The sequence below is a fragment of the Monodelphis domestica genome, chromosome 6 (genome assembly GCF_027887165.1).
Source record: "Monodelphis domestica isolate mMonDom1 chromosome 6, mMonDom1.pri, whole genome shotgun sequence".
Taxonomy (NCBI): Eukaryota; Metazoa; Chordata; class Mammalia; order Didelphimorphia; family Didelphidae; genus Monodelphis; species Monodelphis domestica.
This window is the reverse complement of record NC_077232.1, coordinates 205,736,452-205,756,325: the sequence shown is the minus strand read 5'-3', so window position 1 is coordinate 205,756,325 and position 19,874 is coordinate 205,736,452. Positions and strand designations below refer to the sequence as shown.

Sequence of the window (19,874 nt, the reverse complement as noted above, 5' to 3'; positions counted from 1 at the left end):
TAACAAACATTTAGTAAATGCATTCTAATATTCCAGACACCGTGCAAAACTCTGTGGATACAAAGACAGGCAAAAACACAGTCTCTGCCTTCAAGGAGTTCACATTCAAATGAGGAAAATAACATGCAAACAACTGTGTATACACAAGATAATATATTCAAGCTTTTTATTAGTACTACTTTGTTTTTATTGTGTTCTTTTTTATTGCTTCTCCATTGTCATTAAGAACAAAAAATAAACCCTTCTACTCTTTACTTGCTTCCCTTTTGCAAATGCCCCCCTCCCCTTTTTTTCTTAATAGTTTGAATGGAGGCTGATTAACATAGCTAATTTGGGTAAGAAACAATTTTAAACTAATTTCTATCTTGATAGTATCTTCATACTACTAAATTTTTTTGAAAAAATAAATATATCAGTTTGCAATTTGATATCTTTTAGTCATTCAGTCAGGTCTGACTCTTTATGACCCCATTTGAAGTTTTCTTGGCAGAGATACTGGAGTAGTTTGCCATTTCCTTCTCCAGCTCATTTTTAGAGATGAGGAACTAAGGCAAACAGGGTTAAGTGACTTGCCCAGGGTCACGCAGCTAGTGTCTAAGGCCAGATTTGGATACAGGAAGATAACTCCAGGTCCAGCACTCTATACGCACTGTATCACCTACCTGACTTGAACAATTGGTACTCGATAAATATTTGTTCATTCAGGCCCTGAAAATAGCAATAAGTGTTCATTCATTCCTTCATTTATTCAGTAATGGTACAATAAGGTTCTACAATGTAAAAAGAATTGTGCTAGGTACATGTGGAGGTACAAAGATAAAAAAGAAATGAACGTGAACACTGCCTTCTTGGAGTTTGCAATTAGTTACCTAAAATGAGCCATCATTTTCATGTTCTATGGGGTCATGAAGATTTCTGACACAACTGAACTCTATGTGCATGTATGTGTGTATGTATATTTACATATATATATTTGTATATGTGTATACATGAATGTGTGCATATATATATAATATACACCCAGGACTGTTTTTTTCACAGGCATGGAATTTCCCAGGGAAGAACTTTCTCCACCAGGGCAAATTTGTAATTCATCCACCACTCATACTTTAGAGTGTTGCCTGGGACACTGAGAAGTAAAAAGGATAGACCAGTCATGGCCAATATGTACCCAATTCAGTACTTGAACTCAGAGCTTCCTGCATGAAGCCAACTCTCTTGTCACTGTCATATAGCATTAGAATATTATCTGTCTAGGTATTCAGAGACAAATTAAAACACTCACCTCTTAGGCTTTCTTTTCTGCTGCCTTTTTCACTAGAACACCACTGGATCATGCCATTACTGCCAGTTTTATTACTTTATTTTTTAGATAATTGAAAAAAATATTTAATTAATTTAGAATATTTTTCCATGGTTACATGATTCATGTTCTTTCCTTCCCCTCCTTCCCGACCCCTCCCCCCAAAGGCAACGCACAATTCCACTGGGTTTTACATGTGTCATTGATCAAGACCTATTTCCATATTATTAATGTTTGCATTAGAGTGATCATTAGAGTCTACATCCCCAGTCATATCCCCTTGACTCATGTAATCAAGCAGTTGTTTTTCTTTGGTGTTTCTACTCCCACAGTTTTTCCTATGAATGTGGATAGTGTTCTTTCTCATAGATCCCTCCAAGTTGTTCAGGATCACTGCATTGCCACAAATGGAGAAGTCCATTACATTCGATTGTACCACAACATATCAGTCTCTGTGTACAATGTTTTCCTGGTTCTGCTCCTCTCACTTTGTATCAATTCCTGGAGGTTGTTCCAGTTCACATGGAATCCCTCCAGTTCATTATTCCTTTTTGCACAATAGTATTCCATCAACAACATATACCACAATCAGTTCAGCCATTCCCCAATTGAAGGGCATCCCCTCATTTAACAATTTTTTGCCACCACAAAGAGCGCAACTATGAATATTCTTGTACAAGTCTTTTTCCTTATTATCTCTTTGGGGTACAAACCCAGCAGTTACTACCAGTTTTAAATTAAGACATAATTCCCCTTTCTCAAAATTCTTTCTCATCCTGTGCTATATGCCTAGAATGTTCTACTCTTGTGGAATGTTCTACTCTTGTCCTCAGTTCTTATCACCCAATTCCATACAATAGAAATCTTATTTATCTGTCAAAATTTTATCTCAAGTTCAACCTTTTCTGATCTGTCTCCACCAAAACATAACCTCTTATATATTTGATTTCCCAGTTGAGTCTACCCTTCTTGTGCATTTATAAATCCAATGAGTCATTATATTTATTATCTGTGTATGACCTATTAAGTTCCTTGAAAGCAGGAATTCTCATAATGATCTTTGAAGTATGTTCATTAATCTACTTCAGAGCGGCTTAATAAATATTTTTGAATGATTAAATGAGTTACCTAGAGTGATATGCCATTTCCTTCTACAGCTTATGAATGAGGAAACTGAGGCAAACAAGGTTAAGTGACTTACCAAGGGTAATGACAGTATTGTGTATGTGTGTACATACACACACATAAATGTATATCCTATACACATATAAGTATATGTACATCCTACAAAATGTATAAAATATTTTTCTCATATTGTATTTTTTTTTATCAAGAGAAGCTGAAGTTCCGGGTGTTAACTGAATTATCCAGATTGAGAGTCAAGGGTCAGATCTGGGACACAAACCTGGATCTCTCTGCTCTAAAGTTAGTATTTTTTAAAATTTAAATACTCTGAGGACAGCTAGAGAGTACATTAGATAGAGCTAATAAATGTCTGAAGTTGGATTTGAACTCAGGAAGATATGTTGAGCATGAACAAATGTGCTAGGTTTTTGAATGTATATTAATGCCAAAGAATTAGTATATTTAGGCAAGGGAAATGACTTTAGAAAGAAGCAGAAGCAGCAAAAGGTAATATATATTAATATGTATTCTAGGGAAAGTAGGAAGGCCAGTTTGACTATTTCAAAGACTCCATTTTGGAGAAGGGTAAGTCTAAAAAAAATGGATGATAACCAAAATGTGGAGACTAGTCTAGTGATGAAGAATAATTTCAAATATTTCAAAAGGCACCTGATGTGATCAAGCAGGCAGAAAAGAGAGATTGTCCAGCTTGTATATGCAGGATGGACTGGCAGTGGAAGTAAGGCATGAATACTAGTAATTACTAATTCTATCACTCATTAAAAGTAGAATATAATTTATACTGGTTAAAAAAAAAAGGGTGTCAAATGATTCTAAAATGGAAACAAACCTGTTACATGTGAATTTAAATTAAAATAAATCTAAAAATATTTCCCAATAGCTTCTCTGAAATTACAACCTCTTCCTCCACCACCATTTTTCTCAATAGGATAGCCATAAGAGATTTCAAAGCAGAGTTAGAAGTAATTCGAAATCTCAGTGTCCTGGCAACAAGACTCTTTAAACTTAATCCTGTTCCTGAACCTTAGACACACAATCCATCTGTAGGCTTATACTCAAGACCTTAGAAGGACCTGCCAGCTTTTATGATATGCTGGCACAGCCTTGAAGTGCCTAGGGCTATTTTCATATCACAATGAGGCCTCAGAGGATGATTTTAGTCAAAGTACTATTTTATAGCAATAATAAACACCATGAACAAAAAAGACCTCTTTGATTCATTTAGCTAAGCACTTAAAAGTGGGGGAGAAAGGGACAGGACAAATAAGCAAACTGACTCTGACTGCAATTCCAAAAATCAGAACTTTTAAGCATCAACAAATTACAAAATCATGGAAATTTTTAAATTTTGCCAAGACCATCTTGGCCTTGCTGGATCATCACTTATTATCTGCCAATGCACTAAAGGGTACTAATGACCAATAAGAATTTATATGAATTCTACAACTTCCCAGTTTTCTCATGTACCAGTGGAATGGTCTCTAACTTGTGATCACTTTTCTGAAAAACAGAAATGTCATCTGTAATCTTTTCTTAAATGAATTGATAAAAAGTGCAATCCCCAAGAAACTTCTTTCATAAGACCTTTATTCTGATAGCAGTCTTCCATATTGGTATTATTCTTAATAGGGGGAAAATTGGAATTATTTCTGACTTCTTCATTTGAATTTTTGTTAAGAAATAAATAAGAAAAGTTATCTGGAACCAATGCTCCAGAGTGAATCATTTTTGATGAATAAAAATGGCTCTGTAGATGGCCTGCTCTTCCATCACCTCCTCTCCACAAACACTAATGTAATAACATTTAATAATACCTTGCAAAACATGTTAATATTTGGAAAGCCCTTTCCTCATTACAATAGCACTACAATACAAAAGAGAATAGAAATATTATTGAGTTCTATTTATCAGGGAAGAAATTAAGATGAGAGAAGATAAATAATTTGGTCAGCGTCATGCAGACACTAAGTGTTGGGCGCCATATCTGAAAGCTGGTCTCTTGACTCCAAGTGCAGTGTTCATTCCAAAAGACCACATTGCCTCTTAGAAGGGATTTTCTTCTTTGTCAATATTTTGGAAGAAACAGAGCAGAACTCACTTATGCAGCAAGTGTACTAACACTGAAATGATATAAATGAGTTCTGGCATAAGAATCTGATAGAATACTACTGTGCTGTATGGAGATTATTATTTTAGAAAATCTGGGGAAGATTTATATTGCCCAATGCAAAGTGAAGTGAACAGAACCAGGAGGACAATCTACACAATAACAACAATTTTCAAAAAGATTGTGAAAAACTTAGTAACTGATCAATAAATACAATGATCCACAGCAACTCCAATGTACTAATGATTTAAAATGCTCTCCATCTTCAGACTGAGTAAATGGACTCAAAAGTGAATAATGAAGCGTATTTTTCCCTTTGTTTTCCATGGTTTTTTTTTCCCCTCAAGAACATGGTAAATGCAGAAATGTGTTTTGCATGTCTTCATAATGGACAATGAGTATGATATTTTCTTCTTAATGGGTGGAGGGAAGGAGATAATTTGAAACTGAAAATAAAAATAAAAATTTTAAAAGGAGAAACAGACTAAGGATCTCTTTTTCTGATACTCTTTCCCAGTTCATCCAGAGAGTGAAGAACTCAGTGTACCCATGTTGTGGACAGCATGAACTGATCTGGAAAGTGGGGATGAACTTCCTTCTTCCCTCCTTCTTTTATCCTACTTCCAAAAAATATACCTGGAGGTACCTGTTTCTGTTCTCTATTTACTTTTTGTCCCTTTCAATTTCATAATGTGTAAGAAATATTTATTTTAAATATTTTGTAAATATTTTATGAAAATAACTATTTTCCATAACAAAAATAATTTAAAGAAGCGAAGCATTTTTTTTCTTTTTTAAAATCTCTCTAATATCTGGATTTAATAACAGGATAGATAGATTTTCATATCTGCTTCTGATGCTGATCTATTACAATATGGATTTTGGTGAACGTATGTGAAGAAAACCTGGCTTCACACAAACCTATAGCTGTAAAAGAGAGGAGAATTTTAAAAGGCAAACAATGTCAGTATTTTAAGTTTTGATCTCTCAGATTCTTCAGTCTTGAAAAAGGTCAACTGAAATTATAAGGATAACTAATGCATTCAAAGGCAAAATGCATTCAATTTACAAAGTATTTTATAGTTGTTTTCTCATTTGATTCTCACAGTAAAGTAAGCTAGGGAATGTACATATTATTCTTTCCCTTTGCCCAATAAGAAAGGTAAAGTTTAGCCAGGTTAACTGCCTCAGAGCTAACTAAATGAAGTCAGGACTCAAATTCTGCTCCTTTATAGCACCATTTCTAAATTGGATCATTTGCAAATTTTCCTCCCTTTTAACACTAAAAACTATTTCTTATACTTATTAATAAGAGAACATTCCTTTTAGAAAACTCTTAAGGATTAGGTGTCTATGAAAATGGATGAGAAAAAAACCATTACCCCCAAATAATTGTTTCCCTTTGTAATCTTCCATCTTGTATTTCATGCAATGAAAAATATTTTTCCTGAGAAGGAATTCAAAGACTTCATCAGACTGCCAAATTGTCTACAACATACAAAAAATGGTTAAGAACTCCTGCTCTAAAAGATTGTTCCAAGACTTTAGACAGGTCACAAGGGTTAAGACGTCTTTGGGATTTATGATGGTATATGATATAGTCTGCAACACAAATAAAATTTACCAATAAAAAAGTTTACTGACTTCATGAAAAAATACATTTTATCTTAAAATCTAGCTAAAACACATTATAGAAAGTTGGAAAGCAAAATAGCACTTTGAGTCTGCTTTAACAGATTTGTACTTTTTTTATTACCCTGCTTTACCCTGGCTTTAAAAGATGATATTAGTAACATGTGTGTAACCTTATTTTTTTCCAAAGGGATTTATTTGGCCACAAAAGAGTATTAGAAACAATAGTGAATTAACCAAAGTTAGAAAACCCCAATTCATGGTTTACTTAACATTTTCTAGAATGAATCTTATGTGTCAATATTTTTTTTTACCAAAACACTTTAATATTTCAATTGGTTCATCCACAAAGATACTCAAGAAAGTCCAAGTCACATCCCAATAATTTCCTCCAATCATCTATAATTCTCATTCACATTTTCCCATTCATTCTCCACAGAGCTTATAATATTCTATGATGTACAGTTGCAAGACATCTTTGGAAACAAATTGTTAAAAGGACAGATGCATCAGTATTTTGTCCCATTCCACAATCAGAAACATCTCCAAATTATTCAAAATACCAACATCCAAATTACAATCCTAACCTCTCTCTTCCTCCTACTCAATTCTGAGACTTAGTGATTATTGTTTTGGATAATGAATACTGATAGGGTAGTAATGCAAATTAGAGTGGATGACAGAAATTCTTCCATCACTTGATTATCCCTCTATAAATAGTGAGGCCCACCTGTTTTGGCTGGTTTTGTATTTAGTTAAGGATGATCTGAAATCTTAAGCTTCATTCAGTCAGCACAATATCGACTACAAACCAAAACATCTGAATGGCCTCATCATGTATAAGGAATTCTCAGATTTGAATTCTATACAGGAAAATAGTTTTGTTTCCTATTTCATATTGAAAATCAGATTTTGGAAAAAGTTATCCCATAGAATTTTAAATGAATAGAAGCCACTTTGTTGAAGGATAGTACATATGTTCCCATTATGTGTGTTTATATATATATATATATATATATATATATGTATAAGATTTTAATTGTTTTATATTATCTGTATATACAAGCAAATGAGTTCCCAGCTAAATTGATATGGTTTTTATTTTTTATTATTGAATTGAATCAAAAGGAATATTGCATAAGAATCTAAGTGAGAAAGTAATCATAGTTCTAGTCTTAATAAATTTTTAAATCATCTAGAATTTTCTTAAAGACCAAAAAAGGAAAATCCACCATTTCTCAAGCTTTTCATCAAGGATACTATGTGTACAGATCATTCTTATAAGTGTTTTAGAGAAATTTCAGATTTATGTACCAAGCACTATATTGCATACTGAGGGATGTTTTAAAAAGGTAGAATGATTAACTGATCAGCTAATCTAATGTTACTTCTAACATGGGCTCTAACAAATTGTACATCTGTTTACACATGGAGGTGTGATTCTGAGATGACTCCCTCATGGGTAACCATAGTCATTTCTGAATTGTCATAGTCAATTCTGAATTGACTTCAAAAATATTCAGTTATTACATTTTGATTGGCAGAAGACCTCATAAAAATGATTATTCCTAAGCATTTCCTTCCCATGTCCTTAATATCTCTAGGAAATAAGTCACATGGTTAAGGATGTGCTTTCATTTTCTTGTGAAGATATAGAGGATATAGTTATAAGTAAAATATATATATTAGAGAGTAGTAGAAAGAAGGTCAGACTTGGAGAGAGAGAGCCACTTTGCACTTGAAGTCCTGCCTCTAATATATAGTAGCTGGTGATTATGGGCAAATCATTTTACTTCTCCTTTCTGGCAACTTCAGAAAGCCTTTAGTTCAAATGTGACCTCAGACACTTCCTAGATCTACTACCCTGAGCAATACAATTAACCTCTATTTGCTTCAGTTTTCCCATCTGTGAAATGGGAAAAATAACAGCATCTACAACCCATAGCTATTGAAAGGATCAAATGTGATAATAATTTTGAAGCACTTAGTACAGTGCCTGGAACATAGTAAGCATTATATAAATGTTAGCTATTAGTATTAGTATTATTATTACCTTAAACTAATCGATGAGGTACCATTCTACATCCATGGAGAGAGAGTCAAAGTCAGATTCCCCACACTGGTAAATTTAAAGGTTGGAACTAAACAGTAAATAGCACTTTTCATAATGTGTTCCCAAGCTTGATATGGACAGTGTCTTCCAACTCTTCTTAAAGAAAATTTCATGCCACAGACATGAGGTTTCTAAAGAATCTACAGATTTCTGGCCACTTGTTTATTAATCCATAAGTGCATTTTCCAAAGTATTTTTTGCTATCTCCATCTAATACCCAGCTTTGCATCGACAGTCCTAAGTTATATGATGAATTGGAAGAACTTCCTAAAATATATTATCTTCTTCATCCTCAAAACAGATGTTGGCACATAAGCCAAAATTCTTTTTAGCTTATGCTAATAATGATTACTAAAAGGCTAGATGACCAAGTGTTTCAACAAATAATGTTTCTTGGTGTGTTTGGGTACAGAATGAAAATCAACTCTGCCAACTATTTTATTTGCCTAATGAGAACCTACAACCCAACTAAATCACTTTTTGGCACTGTGGCTGTTTGTCATTCAGGGAGTCACTTGAACTCTGTAAAACAATAGTAGCAACAAAAGACCATGTTTCTTAGGTTTCTGAGCAAGTATAGACATTAAATTGATACCACAAGATATTTCATGTTAACTAAAAAATGAAAGCACATCCTTAACCATGTGACTTATTTCCTAGAGATATTAAGGACATGGGAAGGAAATGCTTAGGAATAATCATTTTTATGAGGTCTTCTGCCAATCAAAATGTAATAACTGAATATTTTTGAAGTCAATTCAGAAGAAAATTGTGACTCCAAAAACTGTTGTTTTCATTCTAAGGCAACAGCTTCATATTTCTACCTATTAGCAAGCAGAAAATTAGGTCCTTGAAAGAATACAAACCAGTTATTTGCTTACTGTCCCATGAGAGCAGAATTCAATAAGAGGCTAATTTTTACTCATCATTTCATTGTGACAAATATGAAATAGTTCCGACTTATTTTTGATGAGTAACATCCTTTAATATTAACATTTAAGTAACTGTAACAATAAAAATATTAGAATACTTTCATTTTGTTACTGACATGACATTCAATAAAAATTTAACACTACACAACTGTCTTGTTCTCCAAGTCAAATAATTTTTCTATGTAAAAATATACTCAGTGATGGTAAATTTTCATAATCTGTGGTCCTTTTTCTCTATGTATACAAGGTGAATAAGAACAACTAATTCTAGGAGTCATGAATGAGCAAGTATGTGACATTTCCAGCTAAGTGGCAGGATACAGACCACCAGGAAGAGATAACCAAGTCAATGGTGAACACTTGTAAAATGTAAGCAAGTCTGGCAGAGCCCAATACTGTACTGCAGCCGGGAAATTAGATAACAAAAGGTTGGCCATGTGTGTTCTGCTCTTTAATAGAAGAGATGATATCAGATAAGCAAACAGCCAAATATTCACATCATGTCTTTCCTAACAATAACAGAGACAGGAATACCTGGCAGCACTGACATTTCACATTATTTTGTTTGGATCAAACTCTGCTTTGAGCATTTATACGCTAATGAGAGCTTCTGTTTACTTAAACTTTTTTAAATAAGGACAACACTATCTCTTCTGTGACAAAATCAATTCAGTCATCATTCATTTACCAATCCCTTTAATCTTAAATTGTTTGTTCCCCTTTCCCTCACTATTTGAACAGCAAACTTTAAAACTTTGAATGGGTTTATCTTCTTTTATTGTCCAAAGGAATTTTTGTCCAAAGGAATGAAATGATTAACTCATTATTTTTAAGACTTTTTCTACCTTTTACATAAGAAAAACCATAATATTCAAAAATATTTATCAAATTTGGGTTTTGAAGGGGATTAAAAATAATGTTTAATATATACAACATCAGTGTAACACATTTGAAAGATAACAAGCTCTTCTTTTCACAGACCTCCCAATGTTCCAAAAGTTTTGAACACTTGACCTTGTGTGCTTATTACCTAGAACTATGAAAGTCCATGTAATATATTTTATATAGATATATGAACAATATAAGGACTACACTTAAATTGGCAGCACTGGAGAAGAAGGGTAGATTCAAGAGATATACGTAAGGAATAATCAAATATTATTCCAAGGTTTTGAGCTTAGGCTTCTAAAGCAACTGTAGGCACACTAACAAAAATAGAGGAATGAGGGGGAAAGAGCTGTTTTGGTGAAAGGGCATAGGAAATGAAATTTGTGGCTCTGGAAATCAAATTTGTAATTCACACAAATAGAGATAATATCAAATCATAGAAAACAGATGGGAAGATTAGAGAAAAGAGGACTCTGAAGACATAATCCATAGTTGAGAGGAAAACAAACTAGATAAAATATGGCAAGGAAGAACTATCAAAATGCATTGTCACAGACATTATGGGTTAATAGATTTGTGGGATAAGGAGAAAAGGAAGAGTTCCAAAGAAGATAAAATTGTAAATTGTGACAAATGCTTCACAAAGTTCAAAGAATGTAATTAAAAATAAAGAATTTGTTAACTTAAGAGAGAACTGGTTATTATAACTTGCCATTTATAGCAAGAACAAAGACAAAAAATCCCACATACCAAAAAAAAAAATACAGTATGGGTATTTTGTAGTAAGAAAAAAAAATTAGAAGTTGGAATCCATAGAATATTTAGGAATGTAATAGAAAATTAAGAAATAACAACTATGAGGAATTATTTGGATGAACTGATGCAGAGTAAAGAAAGTAGTACCAGAATAATATACACAATGATTGTGTCAGTCATTATTAAGTCTGGTTCAACTCTCCATGATCCCTTGAACCATATAAACAATAAATGGAACAATAAATGTCACTGTGCAGTTTTTAAACAATTATTGGCAAAAATACAGGAGAGGTTTGTCATTTTCTTATCCAGTGGGTCAATGCAAACAGAGGTTAAGTGACTTTCCCAGGATCATACAGCTAATAAGTGTCTCTAAGGCTAATAAGTGTCTCTAAGATTTAAACTTAGATCTTCCTGGCTCAGGGCCTAGTGCTCTTATCAACTGATCATCTAGCTAGCCACACAAAGATTATAATAATGGAAAAGGAAAGGAAGACATTAAAAGGAAGACAGACTTGGAGTCACTATAAGAACTCAATCCTGGAGAATAAATAATGAAATAAGTGCTCTTTCTTTCAAAGGAGAGAAGACTAGAAGATTATGGGAATGTCGCAATCACTGTTTTAGTTATTATGACTGTATTGGTTGCCTGAGCTTAACTGTTTTTCTTTGGTTCTAGTTAGATTGAAAAAGTCAAAGGAGAATATATTAGAAAATGTGACATAAAAATAAATACTATCAATAAAATGTTTTGTTAAATTTAAAAAGAGATCATTGTCCATCTTAGTGGAAGAAATTTAAATGAGTGTTAGAAGACAATAAAAGATTCCAAGGGACTAATGAATTACCTAGATGAGGAAATAGAAGTATCAAATGTAAGAAGATTGAACTTGGATTGGGGACCTCTTTGAGAGGCATAGAAGGGTTTATCATCTAATTTATATCAAGAGTGATCAGTACCATATTGGGACACTAACCCCTTGTTGGTGGAGTTGTGAATTGATCCAATCATTCTGGACAGCAATTTGGAACTATGCTCCAAAGGCTACAAAACTAAGCATATCCTTTGATTCTGTAATGCCATCATTGGATCTGTATACCAAAAAGATTTTTAAAGAGGGGGAAAGGACATATTTGTACAAAAATATTTATAGCATCTCTTTTTGTGGCAGCAAAAAAATGGAAATTGGGGGGATGTCCATCAATTGTGGAATGGTTGGACAAATTGTGGTGTATGCTAGTGATGAAATACTATTGTGTTATAATAAATGATGGTTTCAGAAAAAGCTAGAAAGAGCTACATGAACTGATGCAGAGTGAAATAAGCAGAACTTGGAGAACATAGTACATAGTAACAGCAACATTATACAATGATCAACTGTAAAAGACTCAGCTACTCTTAGCAATACAATGATCTGGGACAATTCTTAAGAACTTAAAACAAAGAATGATATCTACCTCCAAAGAAAGAACTGATGGAGTCAGATGCATACTATCTTTCACATTAGTTTATTTATGGTTTTATTTTGGGGTTTGGATTTTATATGAATATTCTCTTACAATAATGATGAATATGGAAGTATATCTTAAATGATAATACATGTAAAGCCCAGATCAAATTACTTACCATCTCTGAGACCGGAGAAGGAATGGAGGAAGAAAATTTAGATCTTATAAGTTTAGAAAATGTATACTGAAAATTGTTATTACATGCAATTGGAAAAATAAAATATCTGAATAAAAAAGGGGTGGCATAGAGATCATCTTCCTCTGATTGGATAGATGATTGAATTTTAACCCAAAGAAATTAAATGCCTTATGACTTAGAGAGTAAGCAGCAATCTTGTGTTTCTAACTCAAGTTCACTGATTTCAAATGAAAATATTGTTCTTCTACATCAAACTACAAACACTATCCCCAAGATACGTTTAAAATCTAGAATCAAGCAATAAATCAACAAGTACTAAGCACTATCTTTTTGTTAGGCAATAAGGGCAGAAGTATAAAGGATGAAATAATCCCTACTTGCAAAAAGCTTCTATGGTAAAAAGGATGCTACATTGGTATAACACTGCATAAATGCATAAAGCTAATAAATACAAACTATGTAGTTTGAGAGGGAGTGTATTAGCAATTGAGGGATAAGACAAAGGATGTTACTTGAGTTGTGACTTAAAGGCAAAGAGAGACTGAGAAGAGGAATGAAGAAGGCATGGGGGAAAGTTAGTGCAAAGGTAGACAGTGAGAAAATGGAGCATCCCATAGGAGGAACAAAAAAGGTTGGGATCAAATAGTATGGAAGGAGAAGTAATGTATAATGGTACTAGAAAGTTAAGTTGACATCAATTTAGATAGTCTGATAAAAGGTACATGGAAGACTTTCTAGTTTATCCTATAAGAAGATAAAAGAGTTGACTGAATAGGGAAGTCATTTGATTAGATCTCCAATTAAGAAAAATTATTTTGACCATAGTGGATATAACAGACTGAATTTGGGGAGCACTTAAAGGTGAAAGAGCAACACAGAGGCCATTACAATAACCTATGCAAAATCTGAACTAAGGTGATGGTTGTGTGTGTTTAAAGAAGAAAAATATAAGTTTGTGAAGGTAGAAATTGCAAAATGTGGTAACTGGCTATGTGGAACAAGAATGAGGAGACCAGAATTAATTTTGCAGAGGTTACAAACTTGGCAGACAATCAGATAGTAAAGTCTAATATGGAAATAGTGATTTTTGGAAGAGGAAATGGTTTGGGGCCAAATATAATTCAGCTTTGGAGATATACATTTCAAATATCCAGTATAAAATATCCAATTATGTAACTGGTTATGGAAGATTAAAACCAAGGGGAGAGAAAACACTGGATATAAATTGGTAAAGGGCAAAGAGATGTTAGGAAAACCAATGGGACTTTATGGCATTACCAAAAGAGATTGTAGGGGGGAGAGAGAGATTCTTGGGCAACCCTAAATTCACATTTAGAAGGCATGATATAGATGATAAAGCAGCAAAGAGAACTGAGTGACCTGGAAGAAAATATTTTAAATAGCTTCTGTGGGAAGTGAAATAGAGAATCAATTAAGAAGAAATAAAAGGACTGCCTTGCTGTAGTGATGGCCCAGTTGAGTTCATTTGTCATGAATTTGTAATGTATTCAATCAATATGGGTATGATGCCTTCTATAGTTTTTTTTTTTGTTGTTGTTGGGGAGGGAATGTGGGGATTGGTGGGGTGGGGGGAGAAGTAGGAATAAAGAAGGTAAATGCTGGGAGTAATACAAAGCTAATGCTCACACACACACACACACACATACACACATATATCTTTTCTGAACCTCAAGTAGAGTACTTCTCTCTCAGGAAGTGGGACCTTCTGGATAGATGGTTAGTCAATGTTTTGATCAGAGTTCTTAAGTATTTCAAAATTGTTTTGCTTTTTCTTAACAGTGCTGTTGCTATTGTATAAGCTATTTTCCAAATCTCCTTATTTTGTTGTGCAACAGTTCATACCTCTCAAAATTCTCTGAAATTATTTTTTTCATTATTTCTTATGGCCAATTAATATTTTCCTATATTCATATTCAACTAGGAAGAGATTGTTAAAAGCAGAAAGTAGCAATTTCAGGTAGCAAAGATGTCTTACTCCACAAAGAATAAGTACAGAATGAAGTCAGATTATTTTTTTACTTCAATGATCCAAAATGTAGAAATATCCTCCCCTGACTCAGACAAAAAACACTTAGAGGATCAAACACTGCTAGAACTCTGTACATGGTCTTTTGGACTTTTGCTGAATTAGAAAGTGAGCACCTTGAGGCCAGGAACTGGCTTTTGCCTTTTGTAATTCCCAGTACTTAGCATGGAATTTTACATTGGAAGGATTTGCTGGCTGCATGACTCATTGCTAAAACAAAACAAAAGCAAAAGCAAAAATCACCCAGAATGCAATAGGAAATCAACTTGGTCTTGAAGTCTCTGAACTTTAGCTAGACTAGTTCTAGGATGTTAGATACATTGGCAATTTATCCAATTTCTTTCTAGCTTAGAAGAAACTATCATAAATCATGTTTGGCTAGCACATTCTTTGAGATGCTGGGGCAACCTTTATGGCAGCAGGAAGCATCAGAATGAGCATTTAAGTAACTTTTGTATGCTACAAATGCCCATTCTTAGCAAGTGTGATCAATATCATGGATCAGTGGCCATTTTTACCAGTTATCCATTTCTTGATGCTTCACATGAAGTGCAAATTATCAAAACTGAAATCCACCAAGTAACAGTCTCACAGAAACAAAGGAGTAGAGCTGATTTAAAATTTTGTTTAAATGTAGCTAGCTGACACTCAATTCTTAAGCCTCTTTAAATAACTGCAAGGATTACAAGATTACTGCCTCTAGTCCTTAGTGCAAAGTATAAGGAGAAATACAAAAAATTTAACTCAGGACAGCATGAATTGCATCTGTGTTTGAATTGGACATTTCTAACAATGTAAATTCATCTTCATGAAAAGCCTGAGAAGAATCATGTTCAAATGTTATTCTTATTATTTGATTGAGCCTCAGAGATAAGTTACAGGGTTAATAAATAGCAGAGCTAGGATTCAAGAAACAAGTACTTCTGACACCCCACATACGTAATTAGCTATGCAGTTAGTATTTAAGAACAGAACAACATTGTGAATCAGGGTAGGATCTTTTTGTTCTCGGTATCCTGACTCACTGGAGAGGTACAAATCACCACAAATGCAGGAAGAAACAAACAAACTTGAGTTAAGATTTTGGTGGAGTGAAGGAGAGGAAATTTTAAGAATTTAAAGAAATGGGAAGTGCAAAGGAAAAGAAGAGCGATCAACTAGAAAATTATTGTACATAATATTTTTAGAGGAGTAGTCTGGTAAGTAGAAAGGGAAGGATATGAAAAATACATTTTTTCAGAATGTCCATTGTTAAACATTTACAGGACTCCCCTGAATGATATAAAAGTAGAAAACAGCCAAGCCTAGCAATTAATTAGCTAGGGATCTTTGGAGATTCCAAGTTCTCCTTCACTGATGGTTTCAAGTATATGTTCCTTAACCATTTCCTAAAGGTGAGTTATAATTCATCTTTTCCAATACTTTAATTCTTGGCAATTATTATTATCAGTTTTCAAATGATTCTCCTAGAGGTTAAGCAACTTTCCTAGGACCCCAGGGTCCATTAAGTGTCTGAGTCAACATTTGAAATAAAGTTTTTTTTTGTCTCTGTTCAGTATAAAATCTTTCTACTTAATCACTCTACAATGTAGTAGAATTCCATATAATCAGGCCTTTTTGAAGGGCAGACCAGTAATTTCATTGGTTAAAAAAAAAAAAAGAAAAACCTCACCCTAAGGTAACAACTTCTACCAAGGCAGATCAGTAATTGCTCTGCAACCTGATGGACTGTGAGAGCTGCCATGTGGGCTACCATATATGTACTCAAAGAATGGCGTTACTAATAATGTCTATGTCATGGATTCAGGTAATTTGAATCCATCCTCAGACACTTACGGGCTATGTGATTATGGATAAATTGTTTAACCTTCCAAATTCTCAGTTTTTTCATCTAGAAAACAGGGATAATATTACTTGGATTTAATTACCTCAAGAGGTTTATATGAAAAAAAGTGTTTGGCAAACCTTAAATAGCTATTAAATTCTGAATTACTTTTATTCTTCAGGTGTTTGCAAATCAAAAGAAAATTTGCCCACTTGTAACACCCAGGTGACTATAAATTTGCACTTTAAATTGGCTATTCAAACACTAATGAGTTAATAATGAAAAAATGTTAGTATTTACTGATCCTTTAATAAAGTTTTCTAAATGAATATTAGTGGGTAAAAATCTACTTGAATGAAAGAAAAAACCAAGCTGCAGAAAAGATTTTTATGTTAAATATATTTTAATATTTTAAAATATTAATAAATATACACATATGATATTACATAATTTAATTACTTTCTGCATAATTATATTATACTTTTATTACAATTATATGACTATTTATGATACTTATAAAATCACATAAATATATTTATATATTAGAAAGTATTTTAAAGCCAAAGTATTCTCTTAGTTGAACAACTGTTAGAAACAAAAACAAGCAACGCATATCAAAGAATAAAAGTCTTTACCAAGTAATCAAATGAAGTAGTTTCATTAATAAAACATATTTTCTTGTTCTTCTTTACCACACTTTTTTACAGACAGAAATACCTTACCCACTGGCTTTGGTTGCTGTTATGTGTTCTAGATTGATCACATTACTCTCAGTGCTAATATCCAAGAATAGGGAAGCATTTGGTATTCTTTTACTAACAGCCCCACAATGTTCTGAGGACTTCTGAAAAAAAGACACTTCTCTCTCTTCATTCTAGGAGATGCCTTTCTTACACCAATAGAATATTTTAAGTGTTTATTTAACAGAGAAACCCAATCAACTCTACCAAATGAAAGATAGACATATTTTCCCTTTTCTGGAAGTTTACTTAGGCCAAAGAAAGTTGAGACAAATTCATACTGACTATTGTAGTTAATCTTAAATTTTCCTTTCTTGGCACAAAAAAGAGGGGTTGGTAAATCTCAAAACTCCCTCCATTGAATCATTGGAACTGGAAGCAAGCTCATAATCTCAAGCATGGAAATAAATCCGTCTTTGTATTATAGAAACCCTTTCTTCTCAAACACTCTACAGACATGACTTCATCAGCCCCGGGAAATAGACAGCAGGTATTATTAGCTTTATTTCACAGATGGAGTGACCCAGACAACAAGAAGTGAGTTGCCTAGTTCAAGATGTCACAGAAAGTCAGTGTCAAGCCTGGAAATAAAATATCGATCCCAATTGCTTCCTGGGGAGCAGTGCTACATGCATTACAATTCCTTTTGTATCTGGATTTTACTATAGTAATATAAAAGAAGGACGGATTGTAGTTTACAAATTCTCTCCTCTACAGTGAAAAAGTTGCCAGATTAACACCCATATCCACACCAAAAGGAAGAGGTAGTGTTTCTAAAAATGTGACCTTTTGGGTGAGGGAAATATATGAAGTGACATGTCCACTTTGACATTTAACATTCATTATAACAAAAATCCACCAAATCTCTATTCTGATGTTTCATCTTATCATGAGAGTCATGATGTGATCCTGAAAGCTATATCCATCCAATGAAAGTTCTGATCAGTTCTATTAACCTAGAAGGGTACTAAGTATAAGACAGGAGGGACTTCATATCCATTGGCTAAGAACTGGCCCTACCTCCATTCAGAGAGAGTCATCAGGATGTTGGCCTCTGCATAATAATTTTTTTTCAGATACAGTAATTCTCAAAATAATTTAAAAGTTATAGAGAGTTTAGGATATGCATTCAGTGATAAATGTAACCACTCAGAGAAAATTGAAGATACTTAAAATGTTAAGTTTAGTGTTTAATATATAGTCTCTTTATAGTTCTAATGAACCATCAACCATAAAAAGATAAATATGACAAGAAATACTTATGTCAATGTCAACAAATAAAAATGAACTTACAAAAGAGTTTTAATAGAACAGAGTTGTAACTATTGTGTTTTTTTCTCTTTCCTTGCAAAGACAGTGTCATTACTTAAAGAGTATTTTTTATCTAAAGGCTGAAAAAAGCCTACTTTTTATATCCCTCATAATTCCTTCTCTTAATGGGAGGATTTTCTTGGAGAAATGGGTATCATTTTAACAATAATCCTCCATCTTAAAGTTTTATAAAGAGTTTTCCTTAGGACCATACAAAGATACAGGAAGACCCGAATCTCTTTTTTTAATAGATGAGGAAACTGCAGTTGAAATCCCTTGTTCACAGCTGGTATGCTGTAATACACAAAACACCAAATTTACAATCAGAGTTTCCTGGGTAGATAAACATGTTTCTGATGCCCGACATATAACATATATGTTCTGTTACTACTATGCTTTTAACATTCAAGTATTTGCTTTGCCTAAAGGAAGAATATCATCCAGATGTGTTCCTCCTGGATTGGACTGGGTCTGGTATCACTGGAATGACTGACCTAGTAAAGCTCTTCCACAATGTTGGTATTTAGGACTTCAACCCTTCCTTCTTTCTCCTCTTTTGCTTGGGTGATTAAGAAGATATTTTGACTCCATACAGGGCACTTTCCACAGTACTTATTTGTGCTTTATGCCCACAGCTCTCTGGATAAGACTAGGAGGTGTCCTTTATGTTCCATGGCCTCCAAGAAGGTCAAAAGAACTTGGCTCCACAATAGCTCAGGGACACATGGAAAAAGAACTGCCTTGGAGAAAACTGACTCAGACACAGTCCTACCTTCTTGCATCACCACCTAAGAGACTTGTATATGCATATGTTAATATAGTTTATCCACATGAGCAATATCCTTCTATCTTTCCTGTATTACTATGGCTTTACTATGCAGTTAAAAATCACAGTTCTGTTGCTTTCTCTCTTTGTGTTAATAGAATCATAGATTTAGAGCTAGAAAGAACTTCAGAAGATATTTAGTCCACGGCCTTATTTTATAGATAAGGAATCAGAAATTTATGGAAGTTAATTGAAGTTCTTCAACTCCAATCTAGTCATCTTTCTACTACATCATGCTTCTTTCCCTGACTTCGGCAAATCAGCTTCTCTCAGCCTCAGTTTCTCCTTTATCAAATGAGGGAGTTGGATTATATTGCCTCTGAGGTCCTTTCCAGCTCTGATCCCAGCCATGATCCTAAAACTGATCATGCAATTCAAGTCATGCTTCCACCTAAGTAACTCTTTTCCAAAATACAAGTTGTTGAGATTCTTCTCTTGGTACTAGATATTTGCACTTCCCTAATAACCAACATAACCAGAGGAAAAACATTGACTTTCACAGCTAGAAGTAATAATTGAGTGCAATGCAGAACTTTGTGCTAAGAAACACTTGTTCAGCAGTCCTGAGGATCATCAGATCTCTCCAAGCCAAAACTTGGC

General features: G+C 33.6%; 1 protein-coding gene across 1 annotated transcript in view; it reads right to left on the bottom strand.

The window, feature by feature from the left end:
- TLL1 (tolloid like 1) overlaps window positions 1–19,874 on the bottom strand; it is a 263,160-nt gene that overhangs the window by 186,623 nt on the left and 56,663 nt on the right. The gene's annotated exons all lie outside the window — the stretch shown is intronic.